Raw genomic sequence first — 12,169 nt, 5'->3', positions numbered from 1 at the left:
TGTGTTTCCTTCACCAACCTCACACACAGATCCAATAAGATCAGGAAGTGGGCAGTATAGTACAATATGTGTTATTCTGTGCTGCACTGCCCAAACTAAAGATCTGCTGAAGTGTTGGAAATGATCCAGATGTTTATTTTGGACGATACAGCAGAAGATCAGACATGAAAGTGGAGATAACACAGAAGACCTGCAGCAAAGGTCAGAGGTCAGACTGGGCCCTGGATTCAACAATGAGCCAATGATCATCAAGCAGTGACTAAAGCAGAGCCCTGACGTTCTGACATTCATCACACAGTCAGAACAAATGTCTGCTGATGACTTCATCTCATGAAACGACTGATAGATGTCAGTTCATTGATCAGCTGAGCTGCTGATCTTCATCGTCACAGAAACATTCAGCTTGTTTCAATCAGTAAATAACTCCCACTACTCCCAGTTTGAACTGTTCCCACTCAAAATGCTGTGAGAACAATGATCATTGTAGAACTTCACAAACATCACGTGTTGTTTTCCACATGTAAGATCAGCAAACACACAGAAACTTCCTGTTGCCACACACGGCCTCTAAAATCTCTTCCACGCTTTCTGTCTGAAGTCCACTCTCTGTGTCGGATCCACAGGAAACAACAAGATCTTATTAACATGGTTTTCAATGTGTCTCCTTCCAAAAAGTCCAACCAATGAACAAATGTGTGTATTTGTGGAGGCCGAACAAAAGCATGACACATTTCTCTGTTTCTATAAACTGGAGTCAAACACAAACATGAAGAGTTTCACTGACAGACTCCAAAATGCCCCCACAGTGGATCAAAGGGAAATCCTACAGTGTGGCCAGAGACTCTTAATGGCTCCAACATCAACACATCCACAATGTTGGATCCAGTTCTGCCTCACAGAGTTACTAAGACACACCCTCTGCCAGCATCACAACAGCTCCACCTGCTTCACCTGCCTCCTCAGCATCTGTACACCTGAAGAGAAAAGAAAGGCTCCAACAGCTCAAATCTACAAAGGATTCATGAAGTTTCATCCAACAATAACATGTTTGCCTTCCACAGTGTGCTGTTAGACACCACTGTACCTCTGCCATTTCAAAAAGAGCAGCTTGGGAACATTTTGGCTCCAAACACTTTGTGTTTAAGTTCTTTGTTTTCTTTGTGAAGCCGACAACATCTGGAGCTTTGTGACTCATAGAAACATCATTTTGTTCTTTAGATGACAGCAGATTGGGACTGAATAATCAATCACTATCAAACCAATAAAGACAAACATGCTGATTTTACAGGAACTTTGTTGGAGAAGCTGCAAAGACATGAAACTGGTGGAGATCCCAAACCAGTTGATAGTGCTGGTTATTCCAAATAAAGCTGTTTCCCTTTGAGATGAAATGACTTTGTGTCCTGATATATAATAAAGATGTTGCTGTTTTTGAGCCCCTGTATTAAAAGTAGCTTAAAGTCAGCTTGAGTTTGATGTCTTTATGTCAAAGCTGCTCATGATGTTGAGCTGCTGATGGAATAAAAACAATATAAAAGCATGTAGTCCAGACTTAAATGTAGCCTGTTGTTAGCTGAGGTCCACACACAGTGTTTGACAGTGTAAAGTGTGTGAAAGGGCTGCTGGTGGAGCTCACTAGGATGAGCAGGTGACCACGAGGTGGAGAGCAGCTGGCCTGGCTTTGACCCGGGCCACGCCCCCTTTCTCTCTGCTTTGCTGTCACTTATCTTCACTGCTCTGTCCAATAAAGCTGAAAAAGGCCCCGAATCAAAGAAATCTGCTGCAGCCTCTGAAATGTCTTCTGTTTCCTTCCCGACGGCTTTTTCACCGTCAGCCCATCAGACAGTCCAGCAGCATTTATGATGATGTCATGATGTTGAAGAGGCTGCTACGGTGGCCTCCCATGACCCCCAGCCTCATCACAGCTGAGATGCAGACATTTGAAAACATTCAGCAGACAACTGAATAACAGTCCAACACAACAGTCTGTGTGCAGACACACACTGACCTTTCATAGAGTCAAACACAGCTGGTTGAGTCATTTCTCTGTGAGTCTAAAGTGAATCTAGTATTTGAAAGTCCACTTCCTGTATTTGTTGTTGAAGACTTCTTCAGCTTCTTCTCAAGGACATCAGCTGCTTGTTTGGCAGCAGAGGCAGTTAAGAAGCTTCCTGAAAAACACTGAACAGTGAGTTCACTGTGGCATATGACAGATTCAGCTTTCTGTGTGCAAATGTGTCTGTGTCGACCTTTCAAATGCTGTTGAATCCAAAACATCAGCGGCTCCTCGGCTGCTCACTTCATGCACTTCTGTCTGTGTGACAGTCCAATGACATCACAGCTGTTTCCAGCCCCAGTGTCTCAGGACTGGACACCTTTAAACATGTCGAGGATCAAACAGCGTCCAGCTAAACACACATGAAACTATCAGAGCTGACAATCATTCCAATAACATCTAATGGTTCATGTATGTAGACACAGGACTACAAGGAAATGGCTCTCAGCATCTGGCTGTGGGAACACATGAGTCCCTGTTTGTGTTCAGATTGTGTGCATGTTTTAGACGTGTGTCACATGTAGAAACACAACAATCCCACAATGACACACAGATGTGTTTGACACAGCTGTGCAGCTGTAAGTTGTTTCTAATGATTCATTGAAGCTCTTCTAACATTCTGGAGACGATCAGTACATGAATCTGTTCAACACGACAACAATTTGACTTCAGTGTGAACGTTTGCATTAAATAACCTTCTTCATCCAGCTGACAGCATCTTCATCCTATGATGTGAACAGTTCCTCCTGTTGATGACAAACCTCTGACAGGATCTGCTTGAGGAGCTTTTTCATGTGCAGCTCTCTGAGCTCAGGGCTGAGCTGCTGTTTCATCTTTAAGAGCTGCTGCCTCCTCGCCGGACTTGTTCTCCTCTTCTTCTCCTAATGACACCATTTCTGCTTCATATAAAATTCAATAAAGATGCTGACATGTATCTGTAGCAACAACATCATTGAATCTAGAACAACTGGAGCCAAACCAGTGGCTCTGCTGGGATCACTGGTGAGCCAACACTTCCTTGTTGATGCAGATTTCAGGGCTTCCTTTTGCTCCTCCGTTATAACTGTTCTCTCTTCTCAACACATGATGACACAAAGGAATCAGCAGTGACAAAGATGATGCTGAAGAGAAGCACACACTTCACACATATAACAGAGCAGTGCAGTTACACACACCTCTGCTCGACATCAGGCCTCAAACAAAGACACAAAACACTAACTTGACTCTAAACAGAAGAAACGAGCAGCTGTTTCTGTTCTGTGCTTATTTATATTTGACACACATGCTTCTCTTTGTGCAAACACACATCGCACTATAAGGGTAACCTCGCACACAATGATTGGACAGCACAGTGATGATGCTGGGAGATCCTATACGCAGCAACACAGAAACACTGAGAACTTTAAACAATGATGGAAAGTGTTATAAATGACTTGTTGGCCTCTGATCTGTCACAAACAGCTGAAACGTGTCTCTCATGAGTCACATGAAGGTTTTTGACAGAAAGGACAAAAAGTAGCTGCAGTCAGTTTGTGTCATTTTTATATTTATTCATCTGGGAGAAAAATCTGAGGGACATTAAAATGTGTTTTCAACAGAGACAAGAACATGAATATAACAGAACAGGTAAATGAACATGTTTCAAGTAAACAGCTGGACTGATCAGGTCCAAACACAGAGTGATAAACTTGTCAAACAGCTGTCATATCTTTATATAGAAGCTCTTTATAAATGCTGCTCACTGCAGTCTGTTTACTAATAATGTCAAAGTGTTAGAAACACAGAAACATCAGAATGGTCTTTGTTCACAGAAACCTGTCTGGGATCCTTTGTTGTTCTTTTGATGCAGAGTTACATTATAAATATAAAGAGTTATTTCAGAGTCTCATCAGTTTTCCTGCATGTCTTTATTTAACACATCAGCAGGGCTGAAGCTCTCATGTTAAACACACACTGATCTATGGACACGTTCATGTGTTTCTAACAGAACCAGGCTGTTATCAGCCTGCACTAACATTATGTCACACACACTGAATGTAACAGTGACAGTTTACATCATCACACAATCAGCTGTGATTGTTTCACTGTCATCAAACGAGTCAACCGGAAGTAGAATCAATAGAAACCAATCATTTACTGACAGCATGTCTGATGGAAATAAGTGCAGATTATGTATGAAGTCTAACTGCACACAGTAACTGTGTTACAATAAGGACTTAACAGCGCCCTCTGCTGGAGTGTTTCAGTACTGCGTTAACTAGAATACACCACCTCCTCCTCACACCACCTGCTACAGCTCTACTCTTCTATGACTACAGTCATCCACAGCACTGATGTGAGGTCACATGGTTCATATGTAAGGAGCACAGCTGACCTCAGGTCAGTTTAATGACTGTGAGCAGCAGCTGTGTTATTGTCACTGTGACAGGGAGACACTCTCAGACACAGCGCTCATGTCAGCTTGTTCTCATGCAGGAGGATCAGGAGCTCCATGTTTGTCTTTCTGTTTGAATCATGATGTGTTTGTGCCATCAGAGTCTGTCATGAGTACTCAGGGTTTCACAGCAGCTCTTCTGGATGCTGACGAGGACTCCAACCTCATGTTTCACCTCTCTGAGCTTCTGATGTCTGTGAACACTCGTGTTTCTTCTCTGGGCTCATCTGGACAAAAACACCTTTCTGTGTTTGGCTGCAGCCTCATTCTGACTGACAGGAAGTGTGTTATCCATGAGCTGCACTTCTGTGAGGAAGTTTCCTGCTGTGTTTCCTGTCTGTGGACAAACACGAGTGTTCCAGCTGAGGACTTGGTTCCTTCCACCTGTCCATACAGGACATCACGCTGTCTGCAGCTCTGTAAATGCAGCTCCAGGTCCTTCCACGTGCTGCTCTGTATTTGTGCAGTTTGTAGTGTGTCCTGGGAAACGTAGCACACATGGTGTTCTTCTGCTGTTTCCTCCTTTCACTGAGTGTGAAACACTGACGCTGTGCTGTTGTTCACAGAGGGGAGCTGATTCTAGCTGCAGCTGGACTCTGTCATCTAACTGAATGTGTTGGTGCTGATCACGGGGCTCTGAGGGGGGAGCAGCAGGAGGACTCTGGATGCTGACGTCAGTGTATCTGTGGAAGCTCCCACAGCGTGTCTGTCATTCAATATTGTGCTGTATATTGTATCTATGCAAAGATGAACAGACTGTGTGTTCACTGGTCTCTGTGCTGCAGCTCTGATGTCATCATCACTCCCTCCTCCACCCTCAGCAGTCCCAGCATGCTGCTGTGGTGCACCCCACCCTCACTCTACACCTGAGCCACAGACCACACCCTCCACCTCAATATACACCACAGTTTTCTCTGCTGTGGAAATGAGATCAGGAGGAAATCATCATTATTATTATTTAATAAACGCTCACATTAATGTGGGCTTATTTGTTTCATATTAGAAACATTAGTTGAGTGTTTTTAGTATAAAATGGTCAAAGTCCCTCTTTTTGCTCCTCCCCTCACCTGTGGATGGGCGGTGCTGTTACCGTGGTGACAGCTTGGATGTGTTTCAGTCCTGCCTGGTTATCACTGCAGGAATCTTTCACATTTATTACAGGTAATAACTCTGATTTTTCTGTGTATTATGAACCAAATGTATCCTGATACACACAGAGATGGATGAGCAGAGGTTTTTTTGCAGTTTATGTAGTTACTATGGACTTAATGCACACATATTATTAAAATTAGGGCTATAACAGTTGTATTGATGTATAGCAACTTGAAATGCTCCCACAAATGGCTCCACAGCATGTAAAAATATAACAAAAGCTCTGGCGGACTTGGTTCTGTGGTCAGTCTTAAAGGGTGAAGTTAAACTCTGTAATCTTCACTGTGTCACAGAGTTCAGTGAGTCCCGTTATTCACAGTATCAATCAGATCATCAGAGAACAGCTGATCAGCAATCAGTGGTGCCAACAGCGCCTCCTGTGGTGAGAGGATGCAATAATGCAATGTAGCATTTTTCCACTCAACACTTGCAGTCATGGAAACTGTCTGTTGGATCTGTGTGACGTTGCTTTCTTGGTTAGAGTTCCTCACAAATGTCCAGATGATTCTTCTAATGAGGCGTCGACCATGTTTGCAGCTCTTTGGAAGAAAACGTCGCCCTTTGCCATCCTTACTTTTCTTTGACTTCTTCAAATGCAGCTGAACTCCAGCTGGTATTTTCTTGGACTTTGCAGCTGTTTCTGGTCATCAGTTCATTCCTGCAAACCTCTGAAGCTGAACAACAATGATGCTGCATTGCTGGCTGATCCCAAAAGGTTGATTCTGTTCATCTGGACGTTTTCAGAAACGTTTGCTCACTGATCAGGTGACTTCTTCAGTCTCAGCTGACTGCAGCTTTACAAGCTTACAAACAGCACATTTGCACAATGACTGAAAGCAGCAGCACCTGATATATATGATACTAATATAATACATATACATATATAATCCATACTAATGATGAAGGAACTGAGCTCACAGTCCATTGTTCATTCAGTGAACTACTCAGTTTATTTTGGGCCTCAGAAATGCTCACTCTGTTTGTACATCACTGTCAGCAATAGACTCATTCTGCTGTGTGGACAGGAACACATGTGACATCACTTCCTGTTTGTTTGTGACTGAAGAAGTTTACAAGGAATCATTTAGAAGAGTTTCAAACATCAACTGATTGAATCCATGAATCTGAAAACGTGTTTGTGAGTGAAAGAGACAGACATGTACAGACTGAACTATCTGTTCAACAGTCAGAGTGTTTCTGTAACAGGAGACACTCTTTACACTCCACTCAGCACAGGGACACTGAAGAACCAGACCAGACACTAAACCCAGGATAAAGAGTTTGAGTGAATGTGGTGTTGAAGGTGTGGAGGTGGATCAGAGTGTCAGAGGAGACTCTGTAGAAGGACAGAGTGCCAGCAGGACAGTCCACATACACTGCTGCTCTGTTAGAGACAGAGGAGGAGGAGGAGGAGGAGGAGGAGGAGGAGATGAGTGTGTCTATGTAATTGTGCCTGACAAAAACAGGACCATCATCAGTGCAGATCAGACTCCAGGACTGATCATTGTATCCAAACACACAGTCATCACTGCGTCCTTTCCTTCTGATGCTTCTGTAACTCACTGATATCTCAACGCCTCCTCTCCACTCGACCTCCCAGTAACAGCGACCAGTCAGACCATTTCTACACAGCAGCTGATCATCATCAAATCTGTCTGGATGATCAGGATATGACTGAACCTCCTCCACATGTGTCACCTTCCTGTTGTTGTCAGACAGTTGGAGCTTTGTGTTCACTGTGTTTGTGTCGATTGTGAGTTGACAGGAATCTGATGGAGAGAACAAACACAATCCAGCTGCAGTTATTGATCCATCATCTGTTCATTGATTGACACTTTGATGATGACTCCTGACATGATGAAGATGGTTGAATGTGTGCTGCTTTGTTTTCATGAATCCCATTAAAAACACACTTACACTTCCTCAGACCTGGTCTCAACCATCGGACTCCAGCAGGCTCCACCCTGAAAGGAGGAGGGGGGTCAGAGCAGCACAGTCAGCATGCACACATGGACATTACATGGCTCTCACACACACACTGTTACACACTGAGCTCAAAGCTCGGCTCCACTGTTTTATTCAAAGAAATCTACATTTATTTATCAGCACATTTAAAAACAGCTTGAGCCAAAGTGCTGCACAGAGTAGAGAGAAAATAGGAAACATACACAGTAATGACTATAAAGACTGGTCAGGATTGAAAGCTACAGAGTACAAATGTGTTTCCAACCGGCTTTTAAAAATGTCCAGTGTTGGTGACGACCTGATGTGAAGGGCGACTGTTCCAGAGTTTGGCTGCAGCCATCGATAAAGCTCACCTCTGTTTTTACGTCTAGTTCTGGTCAGAAGCTGCTTATCTGCAGACCTGAGGGCTCCACTTGGATTCTTTTGTTAAAGAGAGATAAGATGGAGCCAATCCATTCACAGATTTAAAGACAACCAGATCTGGAAGTGGATTCTACCACGTACTGGTAACCAGTGGAAAAAGCTGGTGATGGGTCGTCTAGCACAGACCCACCGCTGGAACCAGACAATTGATGAGGGAGAGAACTGTGACAGCGCCGTTCCTTCACTTGACCTCAGTCGCTCTCGTCTGCTCCCTCGTAACACTGCTCTTTATTGAGCTTACATGAATATGCACAAGTTCATTATGACGTCTTACACAGGTATGAACAAAGAGTACCAGTCTGTGCATAGTGTGTGTGTGTGTGTGTGTGTGTGTGTGTGTGTGTGTGTCTGTGTGTGTGTGTGTGTGTGTGTGTGTGTGTGTGTGTGTGTCTGTGTGTGTGTGTCTGTCTGTGTGTGTCTGTCTGTGTGTGTGTGTGTGTGTGTGTGTCTGTGTGTGTGTGTCTGTCTGTGTGTGTGTGTGTGTTCCAGATGTGACCCTGTGACCCCAAAGCTGGTGCTAAGAGTCCAGCGGTCCCCCTAACAAAGGGCTCTTATACTTAACCAGACACAGAGTAGGTGTCCTCCTACACCAGGGGTCTCAAACTCGCGGGCCAATTGCGGCCCGCAGGACGATAGTTTTTGGCTCCACCTTAATATGAAAATGTAATGTTAGTTTGATAATGTATGACACTTTACAGTGTTGTGGGCGGAGCTGAATTAACCCACCAATCAGGGTGGGATATGGATCTCAGGGGACACCAGCCGGGCTTGATGCAAGCAGGGAAACATTTCTCAATGAGTCAAAGTTCCAGCAGCGTTGCCCTGGAGTGTTTCTTTCTTTCTGTGCCTGGCTGGCTTCCTCCTTTCTATTGGGCAAACGCCGACATTCGCCCCAGCGCGCTGCGTTCACAACACTTCAAAAAAAGTTGTTTTTTTAAGTTGCTGCCCAGCGGGACATTATACGTATATAGATTTATACACACGTCAGTGGGATTTAAAGTTATTTTTCCACAGAGAGAGATCTCATATTAACTCTCACAGTGATGCGTAGGCGGCGGGATAAAAGAAAAGTCATGAACTCAATGCAGCCCAATTTAGTCTGCAGTCACATAGCGACACCTGTTCATCGGCAACAACAGTCCCCGGTAACCCGGACTAATTATAGGGTCGCACCGTAATTTGTGGCTCCAGCGTAAAAACAAAGGAGACTGCTACCGGCTTTTTATCTGCCGATCGCCGTGCTACGGTTGCAAGAAAAAGAAGCAGAAATGACGTTCTCTACGCGTTGAGACGTTCCCCGTCCGTCGGCTAAACGCTTGATTGAAACTTCAATGCGACAGTGACACCAAGTAGAATTATAAATGTCACATAGCACCAAACATGTCTTTTTCAAAGCCTGCGGTGAAGAGAAAGGTTGGTGATGAGCACCGACAATTTCAGGAAAAGTGGGAAATGCAATATTTCTTTGTTGAGCACAGGGGCACCCCGACCTGTCTTATTTGCACAGAGAAAGTTGCGCTGCACAAGGAATACAATTTGAAACGTCATTACACAACTAGACATGCTGAGCTGGATGCAAAATACCAGGGAGACGAGAGAGCGAACCGGGTTGCCAGTCTTAAAACAGATCTACTGAGGCAGCAAGATTTCTCCAAGAAAGCAACCAAAGAGAATAATGCAGCAGTCGGAGCCACGTGGTTAGTGAGATGATTGCTAAAGCAGGGAAGCCATTCACAGAAGGTGCATTTGTCTAAAAGTGCATATTGCAGGCTGCAAATATAGTCTGTCCGGGAAAGAAAGGTCAGTTTAGCAACATCAGCCTTTCTGCCAACACCGCAGCAGATCGCATTTCTGACCTGTCAAGTGACATTTATGACCAACTGTGTGAGAAAGCCAAATGTTTCAGTGTATACTCAGTCGCTCTTGATGAGACCACAGACATCACCGACACTGCCCAGCTCCCAATGTATGTCCGTGGTGTTGATGACAGTTTTGAAGTGATGGAGGAGCTGCTCACAGTAATTCCAATGCATGGCCAGACCACCGCTCAGCAGATATTTACAAGCTGTGTGATGCCATTGAGAATGTTGGTTTGCCATGGAAGAGGTTTGTTGGAATAACAACAGATGGAGCGCCATCAATGACAGGGAGGAAACATGGACTGGTGGCACAAAACAAACTGGAAGAGGAAGGCGTGGAGGAGGCCATTGCTCTGCACTGCATCATCCATCAGCAGGTCCTTTGCAGCAAATGCCTGAAGTTTGACAATGTGATGTCTATTGTTGTGAAATGCATCAACCAAATCAGATCCAGGGGCTTAAAGCACCGAAGGTTCTGTGCTTTTTTAGAGGAAATGGAGTCAGAATATGGGGATGTGCTCGACTTCACTGAGGTACGTTGGCTAAGCAGGGGAAATGTATTAAAGAGACTTTTTGAGTTGAGAGCAGAAGTGAAGCCTTCATGGAGAAGGATGGAGTTAGTGTTCCTGTGCTAACTCATCCCAAATGGCTCATGGACTCAGCTTTTCTTGTTGATATGACACATGAGCTTAATGTACTGAACAAGACGTTACAAGGCCAGGGGCAACTTGTCAGTGCTGCCTATGACAACGTGAGAGCATTCTCCACAAAACTGGCGCTCTGGAAAGCTCAGCTCTCTCAGACAAACCTTTGCCATTTCCCAGCATGCAAGGCACTCGTGGATGCAGGCACACCATTCAGTGCTGACGAGTATGTTGATGTCATTTTGAGGCTACAGGAGGAATTTGATCACTTCAAGACACACAGAGCCACCTTTCACATTTTTGCGGACCCCTTCTCCTTTGATGTGCAAGATGCCCCTTCTGTGCTTCAAATGGAGCTCATTGAGCTGCAGTGCAACTCTGAACTCAAAGCAAAGTTCAGGGAGGTGAGTGGAAAAGCAGACAAGCTTGGACAATTTTTGAGAGGATTGAGCCCTAGTTTCCCTCGGCTTCAAGCGGACCATGTGCCTTTTTGGTAGCACATACTTGTGCCAAAAGCTCTTCTCCACTTTGAACTTCAATAAGTCCAAGTACAGGTCCAGACTTACGGATGATCATCTTCAAGACATACTGAGGGTCGCAACTGCTTCCTCCCTCAGGCCAAATCTGGCTCGGCTATGCGAGAGGAAACGCTGCCAGGTCTCTAGCAGCAAGGAGTAGGCAAGAGAAGCCATGTTCAGAAGAACAGTTCATTTTCTACAGTGTTCCATTCATGTTCAGAAGAAGGTTATAGAACTGTTAATACAGACATTTCAATCTAAATACAGCAGATATAGAAGACTGAAAGAAACACACAAGTTCACTGACTAAAAATATCTTATTATTATTTTATTTATGTATTACAGATTGATTTATTTTCTTATTAATTCTTAATTTGTTTATTCATTTTTCATATTTTGTGTTAAAAAATAAAAATAAAGAGATTTGAGAAGATTGGAATTTTTTAACCATGCCTTTCTTGTGGAAAACCTAATGCGGCCCAGCCTCACCCAGACTCTGCCTGCAGCGGCCCCCAGCTAAATTGAGTTTGAGACCCCTGTCCTACACCATAAATCAGTAAGAGAGGGTACGACCTCTCTCATGGCCCCAAGTGGTGTGTGCATGCCAGAGCACTCTGGAAGGCACACAGAGTCTTTACAGACTACTCAGGATCAAACCTCTATCATTATGCAATCAATTATACAACTCTAAGCATATATGAGTAAATATTTCTAAGCATAAATGACAATCAACAATATAAACCTTACAGCTGGTTTTAATAACAGAATTCATTTGTTTCTCAAACGAGAAAGAGCTATCGAGAAACACTCCTAAATCTTTAGTTCTTAACTTTTCCAGTGGGCCAAGGTCAACATTATCTGCTAATGCTAAATAGGCTGCCGTTATTAACTAATGCTAATTTGACATGAATTAGCATTATGCACTAATGCTAACACTTACTTTTTTTAAAAATGTGAATAGCTAATGCTAACACTATTTCCCTTAACTTTATAACAATGTGAACGGCTAATGCTAACACTCTTTTTCCTAGCATTATAACATCTGAGCTGCTAATGCTAAGTAGGCTGCCATTAGCACCTACGTCTAATTTAAGGCAAATACGCATTAGAACCTAATG

General features: G+C 43.8%; 2 protein-coding genes across 2 annotated transcripts in view; one reads left to right on the top strand and one right to left on the bottom strand.

Moving 5' to 3' along the window:
- LOC309702270 (uncharacterized protein) overlaps positions 1 to 12,169 on the top strand; it is a 253,656-nt gene that overhangs the window by 149,388 nt on the left and 92,099 nt on the right. The gene's annotated exons all lie outside the window — the stretch shown is intronic.
- LOC309702394 (protein NLRC3-like) overlaps positions 1 to 12,169 on the bottom strand; it is a 166,745-nt gene that overhangs the window by 85,388 nt on the left and 69,188 nt on the right. The gene's annotated exons all lie outside the window — the stretch shown is intronic.

Source organism: Aulonocara stuartgranti (assembly GCF_965226115.1).
Source record: "Aulonocara stuartgranti genome assembly, chromosome: 3".
NCBI classification, from domain to species: Eukaryota; Metazoa; Chordata; class Actinopteri; order Cichliformes; family Cichlidae; genus Aulonocara; species Aulonocara stuartgranti.
This window is presented reverse-complemented; position numbering and strand designations above follow the sequence as displayed.